Genomic DNA, 18,288 nt, shown 5'->3' with positions numbered 1-18,288 from the left:
TTCCGTACTTCCGATCTACGGTTGGCCTCATAGGCATCGGCAATCTGCGCTGCTTTCAACACATCTTTGGGTTCTCTGTCCATCTCGAACTGTCACACCTCAGCTGGGCAGAGATGTAAGAACTGGTCTTTGATCATCAGGTCTCCCAGCTGCTCAAAGGTGGTCACTGACAGTCCTTGGATCCACTGGTTAAAGTGGGTCCTGAGTCCATGCACGACATCGCTGTTCCGGAACTTTCTACGGTAAACCTCGGGTGTAAGCTGGTACTTGGCTATCAGGGCCTGCTTGATGGCCTCAGTCGCTATCTTGCTCTTGAGGGAGCGTAGCAAACGCCTCCAGAGCTTTGCCTCTCAGCCCTGGGGTCAGGTATCATGCCCATTGGTCCCCAGGCAGCTGGTACTGTCTGCACGCCTTCTCAAAGGCCCATAGAAAAGTGTCCAAGTCCCCATCCTTTTCCATCGCAGGAAAGTGCTATGGCCGCGGCTTCGGTATCCGAGCGCTGTTGGGCTCACGGCTCCGGGCGGTGGAGGGTATCCCCCCTGCCGGATCATCTCCAGTTCGTGGACTCGCTGGGCTTGGCGCTCGGCTCTCTCAACCTCCTGCTCGGCTCGCTGAGCCTCTCGCTCGGCTCTCTCCGCCTCTTGGAATTGCAGGACCAGCTGCAGACGTCTCTCTGTGTCGTCCGCGAAGCATTGTCGCAGAGCCAGCTGCAGACAGAGGTCCGCGCTCTCCCGGTTGCAAGTAGGGCCGGCATTCAGTGGTTGGACCTCTGCTGCAGCACCACCTCTGCTTTTGCTGACTTCTGTGGCCTCTGGGCTCTGTGGGCAGGCTTGGTCTGCTTCGAATTGCACCAGTTCCGCAACCATTTCAGCCTTGGATTTGCCACGGGAGTTCAGGCCATGGTACGTGTATACCCCAACAACAGTGTCCTTGTTCTGCTGGGCGTACCAGGCTTCTCCTTTCGCAGCCATGGTTGCCAAATAAAAGATAGGATAGAAAAATTAAGAGAAAGAGAGGGGATAATTACCAGTACACACAATTGTCTCAGGGCTAATAAACACTGAGTTTGTTCTCCAAACTTATTTATGCAGAGTCCTCGCAAGAACTTTGCAAGTTTTTAGTGAGAGGAATGATTGCTCAAACCAGAACACTAAAGGCCCCGTCTCACATAGCGAGATCGCTAGCGAGATCGCTGCTGAGTCACAAGTTTTGTGACGCAACAGCGACCTCCATAGCGATCTCGCTATGTGTGACACGTACCAGCGATCAGGCCCCTGCTGCGAGATCGCTGGTCGTGTCGGAATGGCCTGGACCTTTTTTTGGTCGTTGAGGCCCCGCTGACATCGCTGAATCGGTGTGTGTGACACCGATCCAGCGATGTCTTCACTGGTAACCAGGGTAAACATCGGGTTACTAAGCGCAGGGCCGCGCTTAGTAACCCGATGTTTACCCTGGTTACCAAAAAAAACAAACAGTACATACTCGCCTTTCGGTGTCCAGGTCCCTTGCCGTCTGCTTCCTGCTCTCACTGACTGCCGGCCGTACAGTGAGAAGTGAGAGCACAGCAGTGACGTCACCGCTGCGCTCTGCTCTCAGTGTACGGCCGGATCTCAGTCAGAGCAGGAAGCAGACGGCAAGGGACCTGGACACCGAAAGGCGAGTATGTACTGTTTGTTTTTTTTGGTAACCAGGGTAAACATCGGGTTACTAAGCGCGGCCCTGCACTTAGTAACCCGATGTTTACCCTGGTTACCCGGGTGCTGCAGGGGGACTTCGGCATCGTTGAAGACAGTTTCAACGATGCCGAAGTCGTTCCCCTGATCGTTGGTCGCTGGGGAGAGCGGTCTGTGTGACAGCTCCCCAGCGACCACACAGCGACTTACCAACGATCACGGCCAGCTCGTATCGCTGGTCGTGATCGTTGGTAAATCGCTTAGTGAGACGGGGCCTTAATGCTCTATGATCCCACCGCGCTGCCACCAATATATCACGATTCACACCGTGACTGTCAACAGTACATCACGATTGGGGTGACCTTTGGCCAGCCCACGGCTATCACTTGTGTAGGGGGCTTATCTTAGTTATCCCTCCACTGTTCCAATGTGATGAAAACACAAACAAGGCTATTGACCTCTCAATTTTCCGCAGGGGCTTATTTTAGTTATCCCACTGCTCTGCAATATAACACGAACTGCTGAGATTTATGTATATCCCGCTTTACAGTTCCGCTTGAAAACTTGCAGCTCTCTGGTGCCCCCTTACCCTCAGGTCAGATTAGGTACTGCACCTAGGGTAATTAGTCGCCAGAAAGGCTGCCTGCTACGTACTGGCCATTGAGCACGCTGCAACGAGGGCGATGTAACTACTCCCACTCAGGCAGAAACAATAATTATCAATGCCGCCGTTGCTACGACTCCCAAAAGCGCAGGACAAGGTATGCCGCTACCAGCTTCTATTAACAGGTCCGAAGCTAACCCAAAACAGCAGCGTAATTCCCTTCAGAAGACTTGGGGTACGTTTTAGAGCAGGAGAACGAGGCTAGTATTTTAAATATTTTACTCCATAAAGATCAGGCAGTGTTTATAAAAAGGTATATAAAAATGTTACAATATGACAAAGTATGTATGTACAATGCAATTATAAAATAACATGGATTAAAGAAGAAAGATAAAACTCACATGGTCTCTGATCATTGCAGGCAAAACCATGCTGGTAGGTGGAGCCAAATATCCCAAATTTGTCCTAGTTGTTCCACATGGTTCTGGAGACATCCGCACTTTTTACTTGTTGTGTTTAACTGCTCGCGCTTAGTGTTGGACATATCTACCGATGGACGTTAGCAATATATACTTATTATTTTTCTAGCCCAAATTGGTGGCCCAATATCTTGCTATAATAGAACAAAGAACCTCATGTCTTGAGAGGGATATCAGACCAGTTTCAGCTGGAGGGAGATTTGTGCATCTACAAGCGCAATAAACATTCCTGGCTTGGAGGAAGGGCAGAGCATAGAGGAATATCTTCACACACAGCAGAAGCATAGAGAGAAGGGGGGTCGGAGCCCACAATGGTGTGCTAACAGGGGAAACTAAAAATCATATTATACATTATCATCACACTATCATCTATGTATCTGTGTGTGTAAACATTATTCTTCAATGGAGTATGTAAATGAAGAAGTTGGACAAGAAATGACATCACAATTTATTCATTTTTGTTCAATAATAGATCTTTATTTAGCTTTCAAAAACACATACAAATCCGCATGAAAATCTGCATCAAAAACGCATCAAATCTGCATGGATTTTTACCTGCGTTTTCTGCCAAAGGATGCAGAATCTGCGCAGAAAATTCCACAGGCAAATCTGCAATGTGTGCACATACCCAAAGAAGTGACATGGTGCAGGTATGAAACTGCTTCAAATCTGCAAGGATAAACTAGCAACATGTGCATAAGGCCTGTTTGACACGACAGTGCCTCCGGTACGTGTAGTGACAGTTTTCTCACATACCGGAGACACTGACACTCGTAGACCCATTCAAATGAATGGGTCTATGCAGATGTCAGCATGCTTTGACGGACCATGTGTCCATGTGCAAAACATGCAGACATGTCCATTTTACCCGGATACATGTCCACCAAACGTCTCACACATGTAGAACAGTGTACACTGTCCTCCGTGCCCATGGCCCGCCATGGGGGAAGCAGCTGTACTTATTGTAAGGTGACATAAAGCCGGTTTAGTAATGGAGAGGTGTCAATAAGACATCACTAATCCTATAGTTGTTAAAGGGTTAATCAAACACACCACACAGTTAAACAATATACACATTTTTTCCATCTTTATTAGTCTGCCATTCCAAGTGAAGCCCTCGATCTCTTGGAAAAAATGTCAAAATTATAAACAATATACCATATCTGTCCGGCATACAGTCAGTCCCACGCAGTAATCCCTATCTAGGGGAATGTACAGTTTACAACTCGGGAGCGCTGCTAATGGGACCGCTCCCAGTTGTAAACTACTGGGGAATGAATGAAATGCTGGGAGCGGAGCTTCGGTGACATCACTGAAGCTGCGCTCCCTGGCAGCGTAAACTCAAATGAACTCTTCAGCGTGGGAATATCAACTGGCATTTTATTTTGTTAATTTAGAGCCATTGTACCCCATAAAAATAAAGCTTAAAAAAAGCCTTGGCACCCTGTAGTAAGCATGTGTGCTAAATTTCAATTATTAATATTTTGGTTGTGCAAAGTGCAAAGTAAAATGACATATGAGCTTTAAAAGAAACAGTTTCCCAATGCATCATTACAAAGCATTACATGGGAAATCCTCCAATGGTTTCCCTGCAGATTTTTATTCTGGTATACTTTCACCGTTGGGCTATGTTCACATGTTGTGTTTTTGCTGCGTTTTTTTTATTGCAAGTTTACGCTGCTTACAAAATGCAGATTTTGCTTAGTTTTTTTCTGCGGGTTTGCTGTGTTTTTGTCGGGGTACATTTGTCTCTTGCACGTTGATGAAGTGCATAAAAATTATCCATCTGTGTGTGTAAACATTATTCTTCAATGGAGTATCTAAAAGAAGAGCTTGGCCAAGAAATGACATTACAATTTTTCTTTTTGTTCAATAATAGATCTTTATTTAGCTTTCAAAAACGCAGACAAATCCGCATCAAATCCGGGCGGATTTTTACCTGCGTTTTCTGCCAAGAAATGCAGAATCTTTTCAAAAAGAGTCCACAGGCAAATCCGCAAGGTGTGCACATACCCTTGGAGGACTGGTCACTAGGAGCTCAACAAAAGTGCAAACTGAGCCACCAATGCGGCTGAAGGACTGACCCAGTGACCCACCCCCGGCCACCAGTGGGCGCTCACGTCTGGACGCCGCAGTCTGCACAGCGTGCTCTAAGGCTACGTTCACATTAGCGTTGTGCGGCATGCGCCCCTATATTTAACATGGGGGCGCATGGACATGCGTTGTGATGCGTTTTTTGACACATGCGTTTTTTGCGGCGCACGCGTCAGGGTGCACAGGACGCAGCAAGTTGCATTTTTTTTGCGTCCAACTTTCGGCCAAAAAGGACGCATGCGTCGCAAAACGCAGCGTTTTAGCGTGCGTTTTGCTGCGTTTTTGTTTGCGTTGTGCGTTGCGTCGCCGACGCTGCGTCGCACAACGCAAATGTGAACGTAGCCTAACACCAGCGCTCACATCTGTGGACGTATCTGTGCACATCCGCGCGGATACACGGCACTGACAGTGGAGCACAGAGGCCCGGACGTGAGTGTACACATTGTGTGACCCCGTGTAACGGCAGTGCCTCACAGCACGTGATGACGTGTGCTGCTCCCGGCTTCTCATTGGTCGGCACGCTCTTGCGCTGAGGCTCCTCCTTTGTCTCGGTGGTTACAGGAAACGCTTTCTTTTCTTTGCGTCATTTACCGGAAGTAACTCATGGGATATAAGGAAGTTGCAAGCGGACCGGGAAGCGCCTGCAGTAAGTCACCGCGTGGTTTTATGTGGATCGAAAGTCTCACTGTGGTCGTGGCAGCTCGTTAGTGAGCGTGTCCGTGTATTACCGGCCCCTGCAAGAGCGCGCTGCCTCTCCGGATGTGTACACGACCGCGGAGCGCGCACTTTCCGCCTGTGCTGCCGCTGTGGAGCGGGGGCTAATGGAGAGGTGATTGCAGCCAGTGGCTGTTTGTGAGCTCTCTGCTATGGAGACCTGAACTCAGCTAGTGCGGGGGCAACGTGAACGGGGTCACTGCGGCCGGTACAGGGGGGAATGTGAGGGGGTCACTGCGGCCGGTACAGGTGGGAATGTGAGGGGGTCACTGCGGCCGGTACAGGGGGGAATGTGAGGGGGTCACTGCGGCCGGCACAGGGGGGAATGTGAGGGGGTCACTGCGACCGGCACAGGGGGGAATGTGAGGGGGTCACTGCGGCCGGCACAGGGGGGAATGTGAGGGGGTCACTGCGGCCGGTACAGGTGGGAATGTGAGGGGGTCACTGCGGCCGGCACAGGGGGGAATGTGAGGGGGTCACTGCGGCCGGCACAGGGGGGAATGTGAGGGGGTCACTGCGGCCGGTACAGGGGGGAATGTGAGGGGGTCACTGCGGCCGGTACAGGGGGGAATGTGTGGGGGTCACTGCGGCCGGCACAGGGAGGAATGTGAGGGGGTCACTGCTGCCGGTACAGGTGGGAATGTGAGGGGGTCACTGCGGCCGGCACAGGGGGGAATGTGAGGGGGTCACTGCGGCCGGCACAGGGAGGAATGTGAGGGGGTCACTGCGGCCGGTACAGGTGGGAATGTGAGGGGGTCACTGCGGCCGGCACAGGGAGGAATGTGAGGGGGTCACTGCGGCCGGTACAGGGAGGAATGTGAGGGGGTCACTGCGGCCGCTACAGGTGGGAATGTGAGGGGGTCACTGCGGCCGGCACAGGGAGGAATGTGAGGGGGTCACTGCTGCCGGTACAGGGGGGAATGTGAGGGGGTCACTGTGGCCGGTACAGGGAGGAATGTGAGGGGGTCACTGCGGCCGGCACAGGGGGGAATGTGAGGGGGTCACTGCGGCCGGTACAGGGGGGAATGTGAGGGGGTCACTGCGGCCGGCACAGGGAGGAATGTGAGGGGGTCACTGCTGCCGGTACAGGTGGGAATGTGAGGGGGTCACTGCGGCCGGTACAGGGAGGAATGTGAGGGGGTCACTGCGGCCGGCACAGGGAGGAATGTGAGGGGGTCACTGCGGCCGGTACAGGGGGGAATGTGAGGGGGTCACTGCGGCCGGTACAGGGGGGAATGTGAGGGGGTCACTGCGGCCGGTACAGGGGGGAATGTGAGGGGCGGTAGGAGGGACTGTGAGCTGAATTGGGGGAGGGGGAATGTGTGAGTGTTGTCTCTGCGCGCTCTGCCAAATCCGCGGCGGGTCCTACTGTCACGGCCAAAACTCCTGAGCCCGACGGCTATCTTGGATTTCACATGTTGCTGCTCTTAGATTTGTGTTGTTTCCATGGTTACTATAGTACCATTATCCATTTTAAAGTCTTCTTGACAAATATAAAGTTTATGTAAAGATTGAATATTTCCAGTGTTGTTGTCCCTTATTTTTAACATAAGAAAAAATACCTGCACACTCATGCCCTAGGTGGTTGGAGGCACAGGATCCACAGGACAAGATGAGATCACATGTGCATAACACAAGGAAAGGTTGATCCAGTTTCCAGAGAATTTGCAAAATTTTAATGGAGAAGGTGCAAAAAAAATATATATGAGGTATAATAAAAGGTTTGCACCATCTCCATTAAAATTTAGCAAATTCTCTGGAAGCTGGATCAACTGTTCCTTGTTTTGTCCTTATTTTTAAGACTTCTGCCCTTCACTCTGCAGCTGGATTTCTGCTTCTGGGCCAAATTGACTGATGACCAGTCATTCTTGTCTTATCAGTGTGGGTTTTTTTTTTAACCCCTTCACGACCCAGCCTATTTTGACCTTAATGACCTGGCCATTTTTTGCAATTCTGACCAGTGTCCCTTTATGAGGTGATAACTCGAACGCTTCAACGGATCCTAGCGATTCTGAGACTGTTTTTTCGTGACATATTGGGCTTCTTGTTAGTGGTAAATTTAGGTCGATAATTTCTGCGTTTATTTGTGAAAAAAACGGAAATTTGGTGAAAATTTTGCAATTTTCACATTTTGAATTTTTATTCTGTTAAACCAGAGAGTTATGTGACACAAAATAGTTAATAATTAACATTTCCCACATGTCTACTTTACATCAGCACAATTTTGGAAACAACATTTTTTTTTGCTAGGAAGTTATAAGGGTTAAAATTTGACCAGTGATTTCTCATTTTTACAACAAAATTTACAAAACTATTTTTTTTAGGGCCCACCTCACATTTGAAGTCAATTTGAGGGTTCTATATGGTTGAAAATACCCAAAAGTGACACCATTCTAAAAACTGCACCCATCAAGGTGCTCAAAACCACATTCAAGAAGTTTGTTAACCCTTCAGGTGATTCACAGCAGCAGAAGCAACATGGAAGGAAAAAATGAACATTTAACTTTTTAGTCACAAAAATGATCTTTTAGCAACAATTTTATTTTCCCAAGGGTAAAAGGAGAAACTGGACCACGAAAGTTGTTTTCCAATTTGTTCTGAGTACGCCGATGCCTCATATGTGGGGGTAAACCACTGTTTGGGCGCACGGCAGAACTCGGAAGGGAAGGAGAGCCATTTGACTTTTTGAATGAAAAATTGGCTCCAATATTTAGCGGACACCATGTCGCGTTTGGAGAGCCCCCGTGTGCCTAAACATTGGAGCTCCCCCACATGTGACCTCATTTTGGAAACGAGACCCCCCAAGGAACTTATCTAGATGCATAGTGAGCACTTTAAACCCTCAGGTGCTTCACAAATTGATCCGTAAAAATGAAAAAGTACTTTTTTTTTCACAAAAAAATTATTTTAGCCTCAATTTTTTCACTTTCACATGGGTAACAGGATAAAATGGATCCTAAAATTTGTTGGGCAATTTCTCCTGAGTACGCCGATACCGATATGTGGGGGTAAACCACTGTTTGGGCGCACGGCAAGGCTCGGAAGGGAAGGCGCGCCATTTGACTTTTTGAATGGAAAATTAGCTCCAATCGTTAGCGGACACTATGTCGCGTTTGGAGAGCCCCTGTGTGCCTAAACATTGGAGCTCCCCCACAAATGACCCCATTTTGGAAACTAGACCTCCCAAGGAACTAATCTAGATGCATAGTGACCACTTTAAACCAACAAGTGCTTCACAGAAGTTTATAACGCAGAGCCGTGAAAATAAAAAATAATTTTTCTTTCCTCAAAAATGATTTTTAGCCCAGAAATTTTTATTTTCCCATGGGTAACAGGAGAAATTGGACCCCAAATGTTGTTGTCCAGTTTCTCCTGAGTACGCCGATACCCCATATGTGGGGGTAAACCACTGTTTGGGCACACTTCGGGGTTCGGAAGGGAAGTAGTGATGTTTTGAAATGCAGACTTTGATGGAATACTCTGCGGGCGTCACGTTGCGTTTGCAGAGCCCCTGATGTGCCTAAACAGTAGAAACTCCCCACAAGTGACCCCATTTTGGAAACTAGACCCCCAAAGGAACTTATCTAGATGTGTGGTGAGCACTTTGAACCCCTAAGTGCTTCACAGAAGTTTATAACGCAGAGACGTGAAAATAATAAGTTTTCTTTCCTCAAAAATAATTTTTTAGCCCAGAATTTTTTATTTTCCCAAGGGTAACAGGAGCAATTTGACCCCAAGAGTTGTTGTCCAGTTTCTCCTGAGTACGCTGATACCCCATATGTGGGGGTAAACCACTGTTTGGGCACATGCCGGGGCTTGGAAGTGAAGTAGTGACGTTTTGAAATGCAGACTTTGATGGAATGGTGTGTGGGGATCACGTTGCGTTTGCAGAGCTCCTGATGTGCCTAAATATTGGGCACACGTCGGGGCTCGGAAGGGAAAGAACACCATTTGACTTTTTCAACGCAAGATTGGCTAGAATCAATGGTGGCGCCATGTCGGGTTTGGAGACCCCCTGATGTGCTTAAACAGTGGAAACCCCTCAATTCTATCTCCAACACTAACCCCAACACACCCCAAACCTAATCCCAACCCTAACCACAATCCTAACCCCAACACACCCCTAACCCTAGTCTTAACCCTAATTCCAACCCTAACTCTAATTCCAACACTAAGGCTATGTGCTCACGTTGCGGATTTGTGTGTGGATTTTTCCGCACCGTTTTTGAAAAATCTTCAGGTAAAACGCACTGCGCTTTACCTGCGGATTTACCGCGGATTTCCAGTGTTTTTTGTGTGGATTTCACCTGCGGATTCCTATTATGGAGCAGGTGTAAAACGCTGCGGAATCCGCACAAAGAATTGACATGCTGTAGAAAATACAACGCAGCGTTTCCGTGCTGTATTTTCCGCACCATGGGCACAGTGGATTTGGTTTTCCATAGGTTTACGTGGTACTGTAAACGTGATGGAAAACTGCTACAAATCCGCAGCGACAAATCCGCACCGTGTGCACATAGCCTAATTCTAACCCTAATTCCAACCCTAGCCCTAATTCTAACCCTAAGTGCAACCCTATCCCTAAGTGCAACCCTATCCCTAAGTGCAACCCTATCCCTAAGTGCAACCCTACCCCTACCCCTAATGGAAAAACAAAAACAATTATATTTTCTGTATTTTATTATTGTCCCTACCTATGGGGGTGATAAAGGGGGGGTTTATTTACAATTTTTTTTATTTTGATCGCTGTGGTAGAACCTATCGGAACACGGGGGGGGGGGGGGTGATCGGAGTACGGGGGGAGCGGACAGGAGGACGGGGGGAGCGGACAGGAGGACCGGGGGAGCGGACAGAAGCGCGGAGGGGAGCAGGGGACATGACAGGACGTAGAGGGGGAGATCGGTGGGGGGGGGGGGGGGGGGGACACAGATCGGGGTCTCCAGCCATGGCCGATGCTATTGCAGCATCGGCCATGGCTGGATTGTAATATTTCACCAATTTTCATAGGTGAAATATTACAGATTGCTCTGATTGGCTGTTTCACTTTCAACAGCCAATCAGAGCGATCGTAGCCACGGGGGGGTGGGGGAAGCCACCCCCCCCCTGGGCTGTAGTACCACTCCTCCTGTCCCTGCAGGACGGGTGAAATTGGAGTTAACCCTTTCACCCGCTCTGCAGGGACGCGATCCCTCCATGACGCCACATAGGCGTCACAGGTCGGATTGGCACCGACTTTCATGACGCCTACGTGGCGTCAAAGGTCGGGAAAGGGGTTAACTATTTTTGTTTGTGTGTTTTTGTCCTTCACATTTGAAGATTGATTACAGGTTCTCAATTGAAATGTTTTGTTCACTGAGCCACTCGGGATATTGCTTTTTTTTTTTTCTTTTCACCAGCTCTCTATAATTTCCAATTTCAGTTTCTTCCCATATAACGGAGGCTTTCTTGAAGAGGTGCTCCGTCTGTTCTTTCCATCTTTCCTTTATCTGTTCTGGCTCAGTTAGTTTGTTCCTCTTGATGATTTTCAACAGGGGTTGAAAAGTTTGTCGTATTTCTTTCCCTTCCTGGTCTTGCCCCTTAGATGTTCGCTTTCTATCCCTGTTCCAGTATCTTTTATTAATAAAATTTGCTTGCATGGCACTCTTTAGTCTTTTTACTGATATTGCAGGCATCCTGCTTGATGCCATTTGCTTTTCTTATTTCTTCAATGATCATTATGATCTCTTCTGCCTTTTGATTTATTGTCCTAGGTTTTTCAGTAATAAGAGACTTTATATGTGTTCATAATTCCAGGATGATTAGCTATCATACGTTATTTGTTGCAGTGTTCTTAAGAAAAATTTTGAGTGACCCCGCTCCCTCACATGAACAGTCCCCAAGCCCCCACACAGGGATGGTTTTGGGATGCTTTACTATTGGCATGACTCAAGGCAGTGCTTACTTATTCTTCTCTGGACATTTTTTCTTCCAGATGTCCCAGACAGTCAGAAGGGGCTTCAGCAGAGAATATAACATTGCTCCAGTCCTTTGCAGAATTTCCTGTATTTCTTGCAATGTTCTTTCCACTGATTAAGACCCTTGATGGATTTGTCAAAAGTCTTACAATTATCAGCAATTCATAAGTTTTTTGTCAGTAACCATAGAAATATCTGACTAAAAGATTTAAAAACTCTGAAGTAGCATGGATAGCAAATTGTCAGTCTCAACTTTTTCCCCTGACTGTACATGTTCACGATCTCAAGCACTGTCTCTGCCTTCATCTGATCTATCTGCTCTTGCATATGAGGGGGTATTGATATGTAGCTGGCATAGCCCAGAAACAAAGCTATTCTGAGTCTGATCTGTTCTGAGTGCCCGACGTCCACAGATGGGGGTTGTGCTCACAGTCCAACACTGTGCAGGACCCTTGGCATTTGCCACAGAACACCAGGATTAGCAAATTCACCACTGGCGCCCTGTGCTCTTCACAGATGAAAGCAGCTTCACACTGAGCACATGTGACAGATGTGACCAAGTCTGGAGACGCCATGGAGAGCGATCTGCCTGCCACATCCTTCAGCATGACTGGTTTGGCAGAGGGTCAGTAATGGTGTGGGGTGGCATTTCTTTGGAGGGCCGCACAGCCCTCCGTGTGCTCACCAGAGATAGCCTGACTGCCATTAGGTACTGAGATGAGATCCTCAGACCCCTTGTGAGACCATATGCTGGTGCAGTTGGCCCTGGGTTCCTCCTAATGCAGGACAATGCCAGACCTCATGTGGCTGGAGTGTGTCAGCAGTTTCTGCAAGATGAAGGCATTGAAGCTATGGACTGGCCCATTCCCCAGACCTGAGTCCGATTGAACACATCTGTGACATCATGTCACGCACCATCCACCAACGTCACATTGCATCACAGACTGTCCAGGAGTTGGCAGATTTTTTAGTCCAGGTCTGGGAGGAGATCCCTCAGGAGACAATCCGCCGCCTCATCAGGATCATGCCCAGGTGTTGTAGGGAGGTCATACACGCACGTGGAGGCCACACACACTACTGAGCATCATTTCCTTGTCTTGGCATTTCCACTGAAGTTGGATCAGCCTGTAACTTCATTTTACACTTTGATTTTGAGAATCATTCCAACTCCAGACCTCCGTGGGATATTAGTTGTGATTTACTTGAAAATTTTTAAGTTTTATTGTTCTCAACACATTCCACTATATAATGAATAAAGATTTACAACTGGAATATTTCATTCAGTGATATGTGGGATTTTGGTGTTACCTTTATTTTTTTGAGCAGTGTACTTTGTTCCATAGCAATAGGTTTTATTTGTGTCCTCTAGAAATATTCAAAGCCATTATACAGTTGTGCTCAAAAGTTTACATACTCCTTTTTTTTCTTTCTTGGCCTTTTTTCAGAGAATATGAATGGGAACACCAAAACTTTTTTCTCCACTCAAGGTTAGTGGTTGGGTAAAGCCATTTATTGTCAAACGAGTGTGTTTTCTCTTTTTAAATCATAATGACAACCCAAAACATCCAAATGACCCTGATCAAAAGTTTACATACCCTGGTGATTTTGTCCTGATAACGTGCACAGAAGTTGACACAAATGTGTTTTGAATGGCTTCTAAAGGTAACATCATCACCTGTGACCTGTTTGCTTGTAATCAGTGTGTGTGCATAAAAGCTGAGTGAGTTTCTGGGATCCAGACAGACTCTTGCATCTTTCATCCAGCAACTGACGTTTCTGGATTATGAGTCATGGGGAAAGCAAAAGAATTGTCAATGGATCTATGGGAAAAGATAGTTGAACTGAATAAAACAGGAAAGTGATATGAAAAGATATCCAAGGAATTGATAATGCCAGTCAGCAGCGATCAAACTGTGATTAATAAATGTAAAATCAGGGTCAGGTAGACCAACAGAAATGTCCACAACTGCCAGGAAAATTGTTTGGGATGCAAAGAAAACCCCACAACTAACATCATCTGAAATATAAAACTTTGAAAAGTAGCAGTGTGGCTGTTTCAAGTTGCACAATAAGGAGGCACTTGAAGAAAAATGGGCTGCATGGTCGAGTCGCCAGAAGAAAGCCATTACTGCACAAATGCCACAAAGTATTTTGCCTGCAATACACAAAATAGCACAGAGACAAGCCTCAAAACATCTGGAACAAGGTAATTTGGAGTGATGAGACCAAAATTGAACAGTTTGGGCAGAGCTATAAACGTTACATTTAGAGAGAGGTCAACAAAGGCCTATGATGAAGGGAACACCATTCCTACTGTAAAGCATGGAGGTGGATCGCTGATGTTTTGGGCATGTGTGAGATACAAAGGCTCAGAAAACTTGGTCAAAGTTGAAGGAAAGATGAAAGCAGCACGTTATCAGCAAATTTGCATGCATCAGCCCGGAAGCTGCACATGGGATGTATTTAGATGTTACAACATGACAACGATCCAGAGCACAATGCCAAGTTGACCTGTCATTGGCTACAGCAGAACAAAGTGAAGGGTCTGGAGTGCCCATCTCAGTCTCCTGACCTCAATATTATTGAGCCACTGTGGGGAGATCTCAAGCGCGCAGTTCATGCTAGACAGCCCAGGAATTTACAGAAGCTGGAGGCTTTTTGCCAAGAAGAGTGGGCAGCATTACCATCTGAGAAAATAAAGAACCTCATCCACAACTACCACAAAAGACTTCAAGCTGTCATTGATGTTAGAGGAGGCAATAATTAAGAAATGGGGTATTGTTATGGACCTGGTGGTTAGGAGCACCCGAAATGACCTGATGATTAAACCGTAGAACAGGACAAGCTCTGGGAAGTGGGAGCTCTGCTGACCGCAACCCCTAATCCTATCACACACACTAGAAATAGCCGTGGAGCGTACCTAACTCTCCCTAGACGCCTCTTCACAGCCTAAGAGCTAACTACCCCTAAAGATAGGAAATAAAGCCTTACCTTGCCTCAGAGAAATTTCCCCAAAGGAAAAGGCAGCCCCCCACAAATATTGACTGTGAGTTAAGATGGAAGTCACAAACACAGGAATGAAACAGGTTTTAGCAAAGGAGGCCAGACTTCACTAAACAGACGGAGGATAGAAAAGATATCTTTGCGGTCAGCACAAAAAACTACAAAATACCACGCAGAGTGTGCGAAAAGACCCCCGCACCGACTCACGGTGCGGAGGTGCCACTCTGCATCCCAGAGCTTCCAGCTAGCAAGGCAATATCATGGTAGCAAGCTGGACAGAAAAACAATGAACAACAAAATAACTAGCAGGGACTTAGCTTCTGCTGGAGTAGACAGGTCATCAGAAAGATCCAGGAGAGATCTGAACCAGTACTAAGACATTGACAGCTGGCATGGAGTAACGATCTGAGTGGAGTTAAATAGAGAAGCCAGCCTAGCCCTAAACGAGAGCAGCTGAGGAAGGAATCTCAGAACCAGCAGCTCCACTCATAGCCACCAGAGGGAGTCCACGGACAGAACTCGCCGAAGTACCATTCATGACCACAGGAGGGAGTTCGAGAACGGAATTCACAACAGTACCCTCCCCTTGAGGAGGGGTCACCGAACCCTCACCAGAGCCCCCAGGACGAGCCAAATGAAAGGCACGAACTAGATCGGCAGCATGGACATCAGAGGCAACAACCCAGGAATTATCTTCCTGACCATAGCCCTTCCATTTGACCAGGTACTGAAGTTACCGTCTCGAAATATGAGAATCTAAAATTTTCTCCACCACATACTCCAACTCCCCCTCAACCAACACCGGAGCAGGAGGGTCAACGGAGGGAACCATAGGCGCCACATATCTCCGCAACAACGACCTATGGAACACATTATGGATGGCAAAAGAAGCTGGAAGGGTCAAACGAAATGACACAGGATTGAGAATTTCAGAAATCTTATAGGGACCAATGAAACGAGGCTTAAACTTAGGAGAAGAAACCTTCATAGGAACATAGCGAGATGACAACCAAACCAAATCCCCAACACGAAGTCGGGGACCAACACAGCGACGGCGGTTAGCAAACGAACCACATGCTGGAAAAACAATGGAACCAAATCAGAAGAGGAAGGCAATTTAGGCAAGGGTACCAAATGGACCATCTTAGAGAAGCGATCACAAACCACCCAGATGACCGACATCCTTTGAGAGACAGGAAGATCTGAAATAAAATCCATGGAAACATGCGTCCAGGGCCCTTTCGGGACTGGCAAGGGCAAAAGCAACCCACTGGCACGAGAACAGCAGGGCTTAGCCCGAGCACAAGTCCCACAGGACTGCACAAAGGAACGCACATCCCGTGACAAGGACGGCCACCAAAAGGACCTAGCCACCAAATCCCTGGTACCAAAGATTCCAGGATGGCCAGCCAACACCGAACAATGAACCTCAGAGATAACTCTACTAGTCCATCTATCAGGGACAAACAGTCTCTCCGCTGGACAATGGTCAGGTCTATCAGCCTGAAACTCCAGTAGCACCCGCCGTAAATCAGGGGAGATGGCAGACAAAATTACCCCCTCTTTGAGAATACCAGCCGGCTCAGGAACTCCCGGAGAATCAGGCACAAAACTCCTTGAAAGGGCATCAGCCTTCACATTCTTAGAACCCGGAAGGTATGAAACCACAAAATCGAAACGGGAGAAAAATAGCGACCATCGAGCCTGTCTAGGATTCAACCGCTTGGCAGACTCGAGATATGTCAGATTCTTGTGATCCGTCAAGACCACCACGCGATGCTTGGCTCCTTCACGCCAATGTCGCCACTCCTCAAATGCCCACTTCATAGCCAACAAGTCCCGATTGCCAACATCATAATTACGCTCAGCAGGCGAAAATTTCCTAGAAAAGAAAGCACATGGCTTCATCACAGAGCCATCAGAACTTCTTTGAGATAGAACAGCCCCTGCTCCAATCTCAGAAGCATCCACCTCGACCTGAAAAGGGAGCGAAACATCTGGCTGACACAACACAGGGGCTGAAGAGAAACGACGTTTCAACTCCTGAAAAGCCTCAACGGCCACAGAAGACCAATTCACCACATCCGCACCTTTCTTAGTCAAATCAGTCAACGGTTTAACCACACTAGAGAAATTAGCGATGAAGCGACGGTAAAAATGAGCAAAGCCCAGGAATTTCTGAAGGCTCGTCACAGATATAGGCTGAGTCCAATCATAAATGGCCTGAACTTTAACAGGATCCATCTTGATAGTAGAAGGGGAAAAAATGAAGCCCAAAAATGAAACCTTCTGAACTCCGAAGAGACATTTAGACCCCTTCACAAACAAGGAATTAGCACGAAGGACCGGGAACACCATTCTGACCTGCTTCACATGAGACTCCCAGTCATCCGAGAAGACCAAAATATCATCCAAATATACAATCATGAATCTATCCAGGTACTTTCGGAAGATGTCATGCATAAAGGACTGAAACACAGATGGGGCATTAGAAAGCCCGAATGGCATCACCAGGTACTCAAAATGGCCCTCGGGCGTATTAAATGCTGTTTTCCATTCATCTCCCTGTTTAATATGCACAAGATTATACGCCCCTCGAAGATCTATCTTGGTGAACCAACTAGCCCCCTTAATCCGAGCAAACAAATCAGACAGTAGAGGCAAAGGGTACTGAAATTTGACCGTGATTTTATTAAGAAGGCGGTAATCTATACAAGGTCTCAGAGAACCATCCTTCTTGGCCACAAAAAAAGAACCCTGCTCCCAACGGTGACGACGACGGGCGAATATGCCCTTTCTCCAAGGACTCCTTTATATAACTCCGCATAGCGGCGTGTTCTGGCACAGATAAACTGAACAGTCGGCCCTTAGGAAACTTACTACCAGGAATCAAATTAATAGCACAATCGCAATCCCTATGAGGAGGTAGGGCACTGGATTTGGGCTCATCAAATACATCCCGGTAATCCGACAAAAACTCAGGGACTTCAGAAGGAGTGGAAGAAGAAATTGACAACAATGGAACATCACCATGTACCCCTTGACAACCCCAACTGGACACAGACATCGATTTCCAATCCAATACTGGATTATGGACTTGTAGCCATGGCAAACCCAATACGACCACATCATGCAGATTATGCAACACCAAAAAGCGAATATCCTCCTGATGTGCAGGAGCCATGCACATGGTCAACTGAGTCCAGTACTGAGGTTTATTCTTGGCCAGAGGCGTAGCATCAATTCCCCTTAAAGGAATAGGATGCTGCAAAGGCTCCAAGGGAAAACCGCAGCGCCTGGCAAACTCCAAGTCCATCAAATTCAGGGCAGCGCCCGAATCCACAAATGCCATAACAGAATAGGACGACAAAGAGCAAATCAGAGTAACGGACAAAAGGAATTTAGGCTGTACAGTACCAATGGTGACAGACCTAGCAAACCGCTTAGTGCGCTTAGGACAATCAGAGATAGCATGAGTGGAGTCACCACAGTAAAAACGCAGCCCATTCTGACGTCTGTGTTCTTGCCGTTCAGCTCTGGTCAAAGTCCTATCACATTGCATAGGCTCAGGCCTCTGCTCAGAAGATACCGCCAAATGGTGCACAGCTTTGCGCTCACGCAAGCGCCGATCGATCTGAATGGCCAAGGACATAGACTCATTCAGACCAGCAGGCGTGGGGAACCCCACCATAACATCCTTAAGGGCTTCAGAAAGACCCTTTCTGAAAATTGCCGCCAGGGCACACTCATTCCACTGAGTAAGCACA

General features: G+C 47.5%; 1 protein-coding gene across 1 annotated transcript in view; it reads left to right on the top strand.

Moving 5' to 3' along the window:
- The first annotated feature begins 5,390 nt into the window (after positions 1-5,390).
- The window catches only part of ZSWIM9 (zinc finger SWIM-type containing 9), an 82,549-nt gene continuing 69,651 nt past the window's right edge, over positions 5,391-18,288 (top strand). The window contains exon 1 of the mRNA XM_077250674.1: positions 5,391-5,496. The gene's annotated coding sequence lies outside the window, so the exon portion shown is untranslated. The remainder of the gene's footprint in view (positions 5,497-18,288) is intronic.

This window comes from Ranitomeya variabilis, chromosome 4, assembly GCF_051348905.1.
Source record: "Ranitomeya variabilis isolate aRanVar5 chromosome 4, aRanVar5.hap1, whole genome shotgun sequence".
Taxonomy (NCBI): domain Eukaryota; kingdom Metazoa; phylum Chordata; class Amphibia; order Anura; family Dendrobatidae; genus Ranitomeya; species Ranitomeya variabilis.
This window is presented reverse-complemented; position numbering and strand designations above follow the sequence as displayed.